Here is a 13,943-nt window from a genome sequence, read left to right on the forward strand (position 1 = left end):
TGGGAGACTTTGGTGACAAAGTTAGAAGACATGTAGATACATGTAGAAAAGAGAATTGTTGGTGGGCACACATCATATAGCCTGTCAGCCACTTGGATAAGAGGAAGTGGGGTAGGTTGTTCTGGTCTCTTCTTGGGGCCATGTTCAACAAAGAGGGCACAGGACAGGGGTTTCAGAGAGTAGTGGCCACAGGCTGGGTCTGCAGTCACAGAGCACCACAGACCGGGGCTGCGGCAGCACACACTTACTTCTCACAGCTCTGGAGGTTGATACTCCAAGATCCGGACACCAGCAAATTCAGCGTCTGCAGAGGATCTTCCTCTGGGTTCATAGCCTTCATAGTCTTCTCACGGTGTCCTGCCATGGCGGACGGGGTGAAGAAGCACTCTGGGGTGTCATATAAGGGCACTGATTCTATCCACAAGGGTTCCACCCTCATGACCTAATAATTTCCCAAAGGCCCCATCTCCTAATGCCATCACCTTGGAGGTTAGGTTTCAGTGAAAGAATGGAGGGGGCAGGGAGGACTGACGGAAACATTCAGTCCATAAGAGGAAAGACATGGGGTTATGTGCGTCTTCCCAGAGTCACATTCCCGCTAACACCTGCAGCCTGTCATTGGCCCTCTTCTGCCACCTCTCTATGGCCCAGTATCAACTCCAGAACACCTGCCCCACCCCTGCCGGAAAGGCATGCATCAACGTGGGAATTCCGGAGGTAATAAAATCCTCAGCCTGTGTGGTGGAGGTGTCTGAAGGGGCTGCCTCGTGGAAAGGACACTGAAAAATGCACTGAATTCTGAGAGATGAAAATGGTTATGGGTACAGAGAAACCATGAGAAAGAATCAAAGGTAAAACACAAGGCAATTCAAAGAGGAGGCCATTGAGTGGGGAGGGAGAGGCAGAGCTTGCTCAGAGGAGACTAGTGAAGGTCAACTCTAGAAGTGCTGTCAGCCCCAGGGGACCTTTGACTGCCAGCACGGCACCCTGGTTCGCCTTCATGGTTTCAGTTATCACATACGGCATGCTGCCATCTCTCAAACCCTCATCCCTGCCCTGACTTCTTCCACGGGGTCCAAATGTACCCATTTACTGTTGGCATCCACCTCAAGCTTATGAAGGCTAAGGTTGTTGTTTTGGATCTTTACGTTAGTGGAGTCGGCCTTTTAAAGGGCAAGTAGCATCTGAAAAGCAAGTGGGAGTCATTTAGATCTGCGTGAGCTTGACTATGATCTGAATTTAATACACATTTTTCATCGGTTTCCAAACTGTTGAAATCGGGCCACTGCTCAGTGGCAGTTTTCCTTCTGCTCCTAATACCCTCCACTTAGCGGAGACATATCAGGATTCCCTCTCCAAAGCTTAACGGAAGTCTTGATTGTTATTAAAAGCAAAACCTTGGTTATAAGAACCACAGTCTGCCTTTTAACCTTGTTTTCATATAATCAATGACACTGTAGGTTGTGTTTAGAAGCCTCCAAATTCGGAGTCTGGAGCAGTGATCAAGTCATGGGTGTGCACCCTGGTTTGGGGTCCAACTGAGAGTCTCAGGGATTTATTTCAGCATTTATTTTTCCCCCTCTGGGCAGTGAGACCTGCTGCTCTAGATTTTAAAATAACAAAGATTGATCTTAAGTTCATTTCCATAAATATGCTGGGCACATAGGAAGCACCGGAACGCAGTCATTCTGGTTGAAATGTGGCAGCTCAGCCCAAGGAGCAGTTCACGCTCACTGTGAGATTTCCCATGAATACTTAAGCTTCAACAAGGGGCAGTTTCTTCAAAAAGGACTTTGGTCAACAGATTTGTACTGAAATAAACTTCACGAGTTGACGTGAGCTTAATTAAAAAGTGATAAATCTCCCTTGCCTCGTCTATCAGCTATTTAAAAAAGAAAGAAACTTCAGGCTCTCGCTATTAAGCCACACTAGATGGCACTTATAAATACAATTTCCATGATATGTTTTATAACTGAGAAATACAGAGCCCATGCATTTTTCTTTCTAGAAAATGTTAACTAGTTTTTCATATATTGTCTTTTGTCATTTATATTATTCAATTCTAGAGAACATCCGGCTGATGAGTTAATGGTATATTTGCCTAACTTACGTCGTGTGTTCTCTTACCTATAGTCAATAAAGCAACATGCCTTAAGAACCCTAAATTCTGAAGTTCTAAGTATATAACCGTGTGTCTGCCTCAATGCAAAAATTAAAATGCTAGTGTCTTTTATGACTCTAGATGGACATCTGTAGCCATCTCAAGATTTCAGATTCTCACCTGAAATGTCCTCACTTGTGGGGAGAATCTCATGCCTGGCTCTCTCAGTTATGCAAATGCAAATTCGGGAAGACTTTCCCACCCTGCTGGTGAGCAGACCTGCACAGTGAGTGGCTTTATCAAGTGGCTAACTTCTTCATCGGGAATCGGTTCACCAAGGCGGAAGGGTAACTTGGTGGAAAGAATGGTATTTGCATCTGTAAAGACACTGAACTTCGCCCTGGTCATTGCTCTTAGGGCTGGCTTTTCTGTTAGAACGATCAGAGTGAGCCTCTGTTCTTTCTCCACCTCTCCCACACCTCACCCTGTTGTGGTTTCCAACCCTTGAAGGGGTAGGTGCCATTCAGGGTGTCTCCTGGACATCTCATTTCCTAAGTCTCCTCCACAGGATGGAGAAACTTCTCATCCCTTCATGGAAGGGCTTCTACATCATCCACATACGGCCACTGTATACATACTGTCCTCTTGAAATTTCAAAAAACTTTTAAAGAGAAGAAGATGAAAACAAACAAACAAAACCTTATCCTTCTCAAAAGTGGTTGCTCTTGGAATTGAAAGCCAAGGATTTCAAGACCTCATTTAGAACCAAAAGCCAGGAAACTTGAGTTTAGTTTTATTGGATCTTTTGTGCTCTCCCTTCAAAGAGAATATGTCTTAGTCTCATGAGAAGATACAACTCAGTTTTAATAGAGGAAAGGATCACAGTAAAAGGAATGATTTTTTATTAAAAATAATGATAATAGGAAATCTTACCAAAATTTATATTATTACAGTATTATAAGTAAATTTACATTTAAGAAAGTGAGAAAATGTTGATGAACATTTTAGATTCAGACAACCCTGAATAACCAAGAAAAACACAAATACATTCATATAAAATCAAGAATCTACTCAGCCATTTTCATCCCTCTTTATTTTAACTGAAACTTATTTGTTTTATAAATTTGGAAAAGTTCTATTATTCTTAGTTTATTTTGACATTCCAGAGGAAAAACAAAAAAGATCGTGTGATGTCCGTCCCTAATTTCTCCGAGTTCTTTTCCTCCTAGTGTGCTATATTTACCACGTATCTGAATACTCACAATCAAGATACATAGTCTAACAAAGCATATTTTCTCATTTTTCAATTTACTTATATGAAAAGGCTAATATGGAAAGCTATAAAAGTTTAGTTGCTTTTAATTTTGAACAGACAAGTTATACTCATTGAGATCTAATTTAACAATAAATAAAATTGTGTAATATATGTTTGGTTTCCCTATGGTAGCATTACTTCATGTTTTAGAACACAAATCTCCCTTGACATCATTCCTTTCTTTCCTGCCAGATCAACACTAAATAAGCATTATGATATATACTCCGTAAAGTATGTTTTAATCCCTCTTGTATCTCAACTGAATTTTTTAAAAAACATGGAAGAAGAAAATAAAACCTTTATGTCAGATAGTAGGTAATGGAGTTTCTTAAGATAACATACTTTACGGCTTCTCTATACTTACAAGAAAGAAGAAAATATTGACCTATTTTATCTTCCTGCGTAATGGGTGGGGCTGAGTGAAAGGCAGTTTCAATCTCCCTAGGTGTGCTGATGGAAAGTAAAAAATGATTTTTCCTAGTCAAAGAATGAGTTCCTAGAATGCCAGGAAGGTATTAGGATACCATGATGTTTTGACACACAAAGCCAACAATTAAGCTGTTGCCCAGAGAAGTGACCTGAAAAAAGAACCCTGAGGAAGGAAGTTTAGTAGAACTGGGTAAGTATGTTTCATTCCTTCCTTCTTTGACATAATAAAAATCTTCTTTTTTAAAAATATTTTATTTATTTATTTGACAGGGAGAGACACAGCTAGAGAGGGAACACAAGCAAAGGGAGTGGGAGAGGAGAAGCAGGCTTCTTGCTGAGCAGGGAGCCTGACGCAAGTCTCAATCCTATGACCCTAGGATCATGAACTGAGCCGAAGGCAGACACTTAATGACTGAGCCACCCAGGCACCCATAAAACTCTTCTTTAAATCCGATTTTGACAGAGGGAGCTCTGGCAATGGCAGTGTGAAGAGGCTGGCAAATCATCTCCCACATAAATAAGTATGAATACATATAAAACAATTATTTGGGGTTCTGTAGATTAACCAAATTTAAATAATAAATTGAGAAGTATTTAATTATGAAAGACTACTAACGTTGTTGGGTAAAAATTGTGGGACTATCTGGACCTCTCATCTGAGACTGTTTCCATTCCCCCACACCCACTCAGCTCAGATTATAGTAGTTTTACCAGGGTAGGGAGAACTTTGAAAACCAGCAGCCTTCCCATGGGGGAAGAGGGCAGCTGACTCGGAATACAGGATAAATGTTTAAGGTGGCATTGTCAATAATTGCAACAAACTTTGTTAAAAACGAATGGAGGAAGCACACAGCTTTTCTACCTCCAGTTTTCAGTCCCACTAAGGGAAAAGATCAAATCAGCAGAAGGTTAGTGGGTTCCTAGAAATAAGGAGTCCACAAAGGAAAAGAGAAGAGACCTTCACATCTCTGGTTAACGATACACTATGAGGAATAAACCGTGAGGAACCCTTAAGAGGGCTGAGAAGAATGTAAACGCTGAGAAATATTGGAGAAGTGGCTGAAGTCTGAGTATGCCGCCCAAATCACACGCAGACCCAGTGGCAAGAGTGACAGCCACACAAATACAAGGTATTGGAGCAACACTTCCGCCCAGACCATTGGCTGATCGCTAAACTGTACAGATACGAGAGTATGCCCGTAAGATCAGACTGAAAAATGACTAGAATAAATAAAGACTTAATATAAAATCAGTGTCCACACACCACAGGGGAGAGAGTTTAAGATCACACAAATTATCAAAAAGGGGGAAAAAAAGAAACTCGGGGGGAAAAAAGCACACAGAATCCAGAGTAGCTAGAATCTGCTTTCTAAAGTGTTTGCTGTTTGAGAAAACTATAAAAGAGCTGCTAAGAGACAAGCAAGCTTGACCCATACTCAGGGTAAAAAACAAACCAATAGGAACTGATGTGAGTGGGTCCAAATGTTGGATTTGGCAGACAAATACTTCAATTATAAGCACATCCAATGAGTTAAAGAAAACTATCTTTAAAAATTTAAAGGAAAATATGACGATAAAGACTAAACAAATAGAAACTCTCAGCAGAGAAGCGCATACTTTTTTAAAGAACCAAATGAGTTGCTGGGTGGCTCATTTAGTTAAGCAACTGACTAGATTTCAGCTCAGGTCATGATCACAGGGACATGAGACTGAGCCCCATGTCAGGCTCCATGCTGAGCATAGAACCTGCTTAAATTTTTCTCTCTCTCCCTCTCCCCTTGTCCACTCCCTGCTTGTCCACACACTCGCTTTCTTAAAAAAAAAAAAAAAGAAAGAAAGAAAAAGAAAGAAGGAAATATGGGGCACCTGGATGACTCAGTCAGTGAAGCCTCCAAGTCTTGATTTCAGTTCATGTCATGATCTCAGGATCATGATATCAAACCCCATGCTGGCCCCTGTGCTCAGCACAGAGTCTGCTTAACCCTCTCCCTCTCTCTCTGTCCCTCCCTGCACTCGTGCTCTCTCTTCCTCTCTTTAAAATAAATAAATAAATAAATAAAATCTTTAAAATGTTAAAAGAAGAAAAAATAAAGAACCAAATGAAAATTCTATAGTCAAAATGCACAATAATTAAAAGGGAAAATTCAACAACAGAGTTGAGAATGTAGAAGAAGTACACAATGAACAGTTAGGTGAATAAATAGAAATTATAGAATCCAAGGAATTGAAAGAACAAAGGTTTAAGAAGCATAAACAAAGGTTTAAGAAGCCTCAGCAACTTCAGAACATCCTCAATTATACTTATACTGGGAGTTCTACAAGAAGAAGAGTGAGAAAGGAGCAGAAAAAGTGTTTGAAGAAATAATGGTAGGAAACATCACAAATTTAATGAGAAACATGAATCTGCAGATCCAAGAAGTTCCACAAACCCCAATGGGACAAAACCAAAAAGACACACACTTAGATATATCATCACACTGCTGAAGGACAAAAACAAAGATAAAACCATCTCGAATGCAGCAAGAAAGCAAAGAAGACTCATTACATTCAGGAGAACAATAATAAGATCTGTAACTAACACATGATCCTAAACAATGAGAACCAGAAAACAGTGGAGTGACATATTCAAAATGCTGACAGAAAACCCTGTCAAACCAGAATTCCATTAAAAAAAAATAGAAGGCAAAATAGAGACATTCTCAGATAAACAAAAACTGAGAGCATTTATTGCTAGCAGGCATGCCCTTGAAAAATACTACAGGAGTCAGTCATTCAGACTGTAAGAATATGGCACAAGATAGTAACATCAGTCCTAGGGAAAAATTAGGTACACAAGAAATAATAAAAATGAGAGTAAATATAAAAGATGGTATAAATGCATTTTTTTCTTTTCAAAACTTTATTTAAATACATAAGATTGTATTTAAATACATAAGGCAAAACCATAACACCACCCTGTTGGGTTTATGACATATACAGATGTAAAGGATGTGAAAATAATACTACAAAGCAGGGGGAGAAAATGGAGCTATACTGGAGTACAGTGCCTATATTTTATCAGAATTAAGGCAGTGATAACTTTAAATAGATTGTGATAAATTAAGCTGCATAAGAAAATTTCTACAGCAACCACTAAGAAAACAAGGCATAAACAACCAATAAATAAGTAAACACTTTGGAAATTAACAAAGAAATTAAGTTGATATAATTAAAAAATGTATTTGACACAAAAGAATGCAGTGAAGAAGGTACAAAGGAACAAAAAGACATAAGGCATAGGAAACAGCAAAATGGCTCCTGTGCATTTAATCTTATCAAAAATTGGATTAAATACAACTAGACTAAGCACATCACTAAAAATGCAGAACCCCACTCTTAATGATGGATAGACCATCCAGGGAACCAACAAGGAATCAATGGATCTGAACAACACTGTAGAGCAAACGAATCTAACAAGCATATACAGAACATTCTATCCAACAACAGTAGAATACACATGCTTCTCAAGTGCAAATCAAACACTTTCTAGGATAGTCCATATTCTAGACCATCGAATTCAAGAGGGTTGAAATCATAACTAGTATCTTCTCTGACCACAGTGGCATGAATCTCGAGATCAATAACAAGAAAAAAACTGGAAAATTCATGAAAACCTGAGGACTAAACAACATTCCCCTGAACAACAAATGGATCAAAAAATTAGGGGCATCTGGGTGGCTCAGTGATTTAAGCCTCTGCCTTCAGCATGGGTCATGATCTCAGGGTCCTGGGATCGAGCCCAACATTGGGCTCTCTGTTCAGCAGGGAGCCTGCTTCCCCCACTCTCTCTCTCTGCCTGCCTCTCTGCCTACTTGTGATCTCTCTCTCTGTCAAATAAATAAATAAAATCTTTTAAAAAATTAATTAGACAAACCATGAGAGACTGTGGACTCTGAGAAATAAACTGAGGGTTTCGGAGTGGGCGGTGGGGGTTGGGTGAGCCTGGAGGTGGGTATTATGGAAGGTATGTATTGCATGGAGCACGGGGTGTGGTGCATAAACAATGAATTCTGGAACGCTGAAAAGAAATAAAAATTAAAAAATAAAAAATAAATTAATTAAAGGGGAAATTTAAAAATTTCTTGAGATAAATGAAAATGGAAACACAACATACCAGAACTCATAGACTACTGCAAATGTAGTTCTTAGAGGGATGTTTATAGCAATTAACACTTACATTAAGTCGCATGAAACACCTAACTCTACACCACAAGAAACTAGAAAAAGCAGGGAGGGAATAATAAAGATTAAGTAGAATAAATGAAATAGAGAACAGAAAAAAATATTTAAAAGATTGACCAAACTAAGACTTAGTTCTTTGAAAAGATAAACACAATTGACCATCCAGTAGCTAGTCTAAACAAGGGGATAAAAGAAAGAGAGAAAAAAAAACCCAAATCAACAAAACTATAAATGAAAAAGGAGACATTAAATTGATAGCACAGAAATGCAAAGGATCATAAGAGATACTATGAACAACCATAGACTAACAAACTGGAAAACACAGAAAATGTGGGGAAATCCTAACATGTAACATGTAAAGACTAAACTGGGAAGAAATAAAAATAAAAAACCTGAAAAGACCAATTAGTAGTAAGGAAATTGAATAAATAATCAAAAATCTCCCAGTGAATAAAAACCCAGGACAAGATGGCTTCACTGGTGAATTTCACCAAACATTTAAAGAAAAGTGAACACCAATCTTTCTCAAACTCTTCCAAAAACTCTAAGAGAAGGCAGCACTTCCAAACTCATTTGGTAAGGCCAGCATTATTCTGATACCAAAGCCCAATAAAGACACTACTAGAAAGGCAAACTACAGGCTAATATTCCTGATGGACACAGATACAAAACTTCTCAATAAAATACTAGTACACAGAATTCAACAGCACATTAAAGTGTTATTCAGCATGATTAAATGGAATTAATCCCAGGAGTGTAAGGATGTTCAACATATGCAAATCAATCAATATATGTTACAGTGATAGAATGAAAGAAAAGAATCAAATGATTTCATTGAGACAGAAAAGGCATTTGGCAAAACTCAACATCTATTCATGATAAAAAAAAGACTTAATAAATTAGACATAGGAGGAATACATGTAAACATAATAAAAGCCATATATGACAAGCCCATAGCTAACATCATATTTATTGGTGACAGGTTTAAAGCTTTTCCTTGGAGATCAGGATTAAGACAAGGGTGTCCACTCTCACCACTCCTATAGTAGCAGAAGCCCTAGCTAGAACAATCAGGCAAGAAAAAGAAATAAAATGCATTAGAAATGGAAATAATGAGTTAAATTATTCTATGTCTGTAGATGATATTTTATATATAGAGAAAATTCCGAAGTCTCCACCAAAAAAATCCATTAAAACTAATCAATAAATTCAATAAAGTTGCAGGATACAAAATTAACATACAAAAATTAGTAGCATTTCTATACACTAATAGTGACCTTTCTGAAAAATAATGAAATGGACCCCATTTACAATAGTATCAAAACCACTAAAATACTTAGGAATAAATTTAACCAAGGGCATGATAGACCTCTGCTCTGAAAACTATGACATTGATGCAAGAAATTGAAGAAATTTCTTCAATTTGGAAGATGGAAATAAATGGAAAAATTATCTGATGTTCCTGGATTGGAAGAATTAATATTATTAAGATGTCCATACTACTAAAAGCCATTCATAGAGTCAACATAATCTCTATCATGATTTTAATGGCATTTTTTTACAGAAATAGAAAAACAGCCTGCAAATTTTTATGGAGTCAAAAAGACCCCAAATAACCAAAGAAATACTGAAAAGGAAGGATGGATCAAGAGGCCTTACTTTCTGATGTCAAGCTAATCTATAAACTACTGTAATTAAAACAGTGTGGTACTGGCATTAAACTGGACAAATGGATCAACAGATCTGAATTCAGAGCAGAGACATAAACCCAGACAAAAAAATATCATCAACTAATAGTTGACAAGGGAGCCAAGAATAGTCAATGGAGAAAAGACAGTCTCTTCAATAAATGTGCTGAGATAATTGAATATTCATATGTAAAAGAATGAAACTGGACCATTGTCTTACACCACTCACAAAAATGGGTTCAAAGTGGATTAAAGACTTAAATGTAAGACTTGAAACAATGAAACTCCTAGAGGAAAACAGAAGAAAATCTCCTTGGCATGGGTCTTCATAATGATTTTTTCAAAATCACACCTAAAGCATGAGTAACAAAATAAGTAAGTGAGAGTATATGAAATTAAAAAGCTTCTGAACAACAAAAGAAACCATCAACAAATGAAAAGACAACCTGTGAAATGGGAAAAAAATTTGCAAACCATATATCTGATAAGCACTTAATATACAAAATATATAAAGAGTTCACACAACTCAATAGCATAAAAAAAAAAAAAAACTAAACAAGTGGGAGAAATACCTGAATAGACATTTCTAGAAAATATTTTTCTAGACATCTCTAGAAAACATTCTAGAAATAGACATTTCTATGAAACATTTCTAGAAAGAAAATATATGAATGGCCAACGGGTTCAAGAAAAGATGTTCAACATTACTAGTCATTAGGAAAATACAAACTAAAGTCACAGTGAGTTATCACCTCACACCTGTTAGAATGGCTGAAATTAACAACACAGGAAAAAACAGATGTTGACAAGGATAAGGAGAAAGGGGAACCCTTTTGCACTGTTGGTGGGAATGCAAACTGGTGCAGCCACTATGGAAAATGGTAGAGATGCTTCAAAAAAATAAAAGATGGAACTTCCTGGGATCCAGCAATTCCAAGTCTGGGGATATATTGAAAGGTAGTGAAAACAGTAACTTGAAAAGACATCTACACCCTCATGTTCACAGAAGAATTATTTACAATAGCCAAGACATGGAAACAACCTAAGAGTCCATGGATAGATGAATGGATAAAGAAGTTGTGGTACACATATACAATTGAATCTTATTCAGTCAGAAAAAATTTAATGAGGAAATCCTACTATTTGTGGCAACAAGTCTGGACCTTGAAGGCATTATGCTAAGTGAAACCAGTCAGACAGAGAAAGACAATTACTGTATGGTGTCACTTATGCACAGAACCTAGTTTTTTAGAAATCAGGAAAATAAGTCAGATTTGTGGTTACAAGAAGCAACTTATGAGTTGGGGGGGAGAATGGAAGGAAGACAGTCAAAAAGTACAAAATTGCAGTTATTAGACAAATAAGTCCTAGAGATGTGCTGTAGAACATGACTATAGGAACCCTGATGCACTATGCACAGGAATGTTCTTCAAACAGTAGATCCAAAGAGCTCTAATCACAGGGAGAATGTTTTTTCTTTTCTCTTTATTTTATACATATGAGATATGTCCATTATCTCTCAATAAAACTAAGGGGAAAAGGCTGAGATTGTCAGACCACAGATTTAAAAAAAAAAAAAAAAAAACCTTCCAATTTGATGCTATTTAAATCCAATCTTGACTTCTTTTTAAAATAAAAATGAAAACAGACAGTGGTGTGCATTCGTAACTGGTCAGACCACGAGGACATGGTTCTAGAAGGGTAGAAGTCTACTTAAGTCTGTGAAACACTTCTAAGCTGACAACCCTGTATACCAAAGGGAAAAATACTGCCTGCGTAGAGACTCGTGGGATTATACAATCCCACCTTCCTAAATGCCAATTTTTTTCTTTTTTTTTTAAGATTTTATTTATTTATTTGACAGAGAGATCATAAGCAGGCAGAGAGGCAGGCAGAGAGAGAGGAGGAAGCAGGCTCCCCGCTGAGCAGAGAGCCCGATGCAGGGCTCGATCCCAGGAACCTGAAATCATGACCTGAGCCGAAGGCAGCGGCTTAACCCACTGAGCCACCCAGGCGCCCCTAAATGCCAATTTTCTTGGCCATTCCCACTTCCTTCTCTTTACACAGAAGTCAGAGAGTTCAAGTTCTTAGAACTGCCGAACGTCACCGATTTGTCTGACAGGGAGTCCGAAGACAAACTTCCAACTGCAATTTTTGATACACTTTTTAAGATACTTGCAGATACTGCCTTTTGTCTAAACGGCATATAGTTTCCCACTTTCAGGAGGGTTACGTAAACGAGCTAAAAGCGGCTGATCAAATTGCCGATCATCTCACGTATGTGTAGACCAGTCAGCTCAGGTACTACATGTCGCTCGTGTACAATTGCTATAAGCAAAAGCCCATGCCATGAACATCTAACACAACTATCTCAACTTCTTCCTGGTGCTCCCCAAATTATGGTGCAGATGAAGCAAGTTTGACAGCAATGGCAGCTATTAGCAACTTTGAGTTTCCAAGCGTTTTCCTTTCCCGTTGAGCATATCCAACTGATTCTTTTAATAGTAGTTCTCTTTAGTTACGACTCAAAAAGATGGCATACAAAATTTATCATTTTAAGTCCATTTCGCACAAGAGCAAAGTAAGGTAGGAAGTAATGTGAATGACTTGTCACCATCCAGACATGTGAGCACAGATGAAGTTGAACCAGAATTAAAAGCTTCTCATCCATCCATTCTGAGTATAACCTCCTAAGTGTGACAAACTCGGTTGTGCACATCCTTCAGTCATCTTTGGAGGAACCAACGAGAACGGAGTCACGTGTAACAGAATTGTGTGCAAAAGCCAGAAGAAGGTAATGATGGAACTTGATTGCTTCGGCCGGTGACGTTTGACTATAATCTGGAACAACTCATAAAATAGTTAATGTGCTTACTTGCTTTGACTGCATTTTTTTTTAATGGAATGAGATAGGATAAACCAGGATAAGGTATCAATAGAAGAATGGAATGGAATTGAGTAGAATAGAATAGAATAGGTCAGAGCATGTCCTGTTACGTAATTCTTTACGGATTTCTTATATAAGTGTTTTGGGTGAAACTCATAGCATCTCTCTTACTATGAGTTGAAGTGAAAATATTTAAGAAACACTTGCCTAAAGTGCCATAGGTCTCATGCTTTCTGCATGTTCTAAATCATCGTTAAGCCACTTATATCCCTTTAAGATCCAAATCTATTTCACAATGTCAAAAATGAAGAAATTTTAGCCACTTCCATTTAATTACTATGTATATTCTATATCATTATCAAATGATTCATTTAAGACAGTTTTGAGATAATATAACTATGTTGAAAGACACCACATTAAATATAAATTTGAAAACTGTGGTCCAACATTAATACATTATTTGCATTTATGTCTTTTTATTCTACCTTGGATAATGAAATAGTTTGATGACTTTACTTATTTTAATTACACTAATTACATTTGCCATACCCATGGGATTCAAAATAACATAAGTCAGGTGTTTAGGGGAAATACAGTATTTTGATTTTGGCCCACCTGGCCATTACCTTTCAAGTATCCATCGGCTGATAATGAGCTTTCCAGAAGTCATAGGAAGACGGAGGGCTCTTCCTTCTTACTTACAGGTAAACTTTCCCCACGCCCCTGGAATAGGTGCACATGGATGTCCGTGGGACATCTTGAAAGGGAGAAGGAAGTGACAGCCATGCCAAGAGAGGGGTCTCAACCACTGTGGATAAATCAATCCATCAAAAAAAAAAAAAAAAAAAAAAAAACCACAATTCTGCCATGAAACTTAATCACTAAAGGTCATGTCGGGGAGTAAGGAACAGATTAAATTAGCATAGTATTAGATATGGAAAATGATTTCTGTCAAAATCATCTTTACCACAATTATAATATGTTAATTACGTATTTCATTAAGGAAGTTGATTATGGTTCACGGATGAAATCACGCCTGCCACGACACCTGGAAGGCGGCGGCGGAGCCTGACACCGGCCGAGCTCCCTCTCCCTCTCCCTCCGTCCCGCTCTCCTGCACCCCTCCCCGCCCTGTGCCACGGGCAGGTATCGGGGCTTTCCGTCTTTAAGGGGGTGCCCTCCAGGCTCCCGGCTCTGCCGGTGAGGACACGTGGGCCGGATGAGGGCAGCGTGGCTGGGGGAAGGGAAACCTGCGAGCCCCGCAGCTTCGGGAGCGCCCCCAGCCCCGCTCCAGGGTCGTGG

The sequence above is a fragment of the Lutra lutra genome, chromosome 12, assembly GCF_902655055.1.
Source record: "Lutra lutra chromosome 12, mLutLut1.2, whole genome shotgun sequence".
Lineage (NCBI taxonomy): Eukaryota > Metazoa > Chordata > Mammalia > Carnivora > Mustelidae > Lutra > Lutra lutra.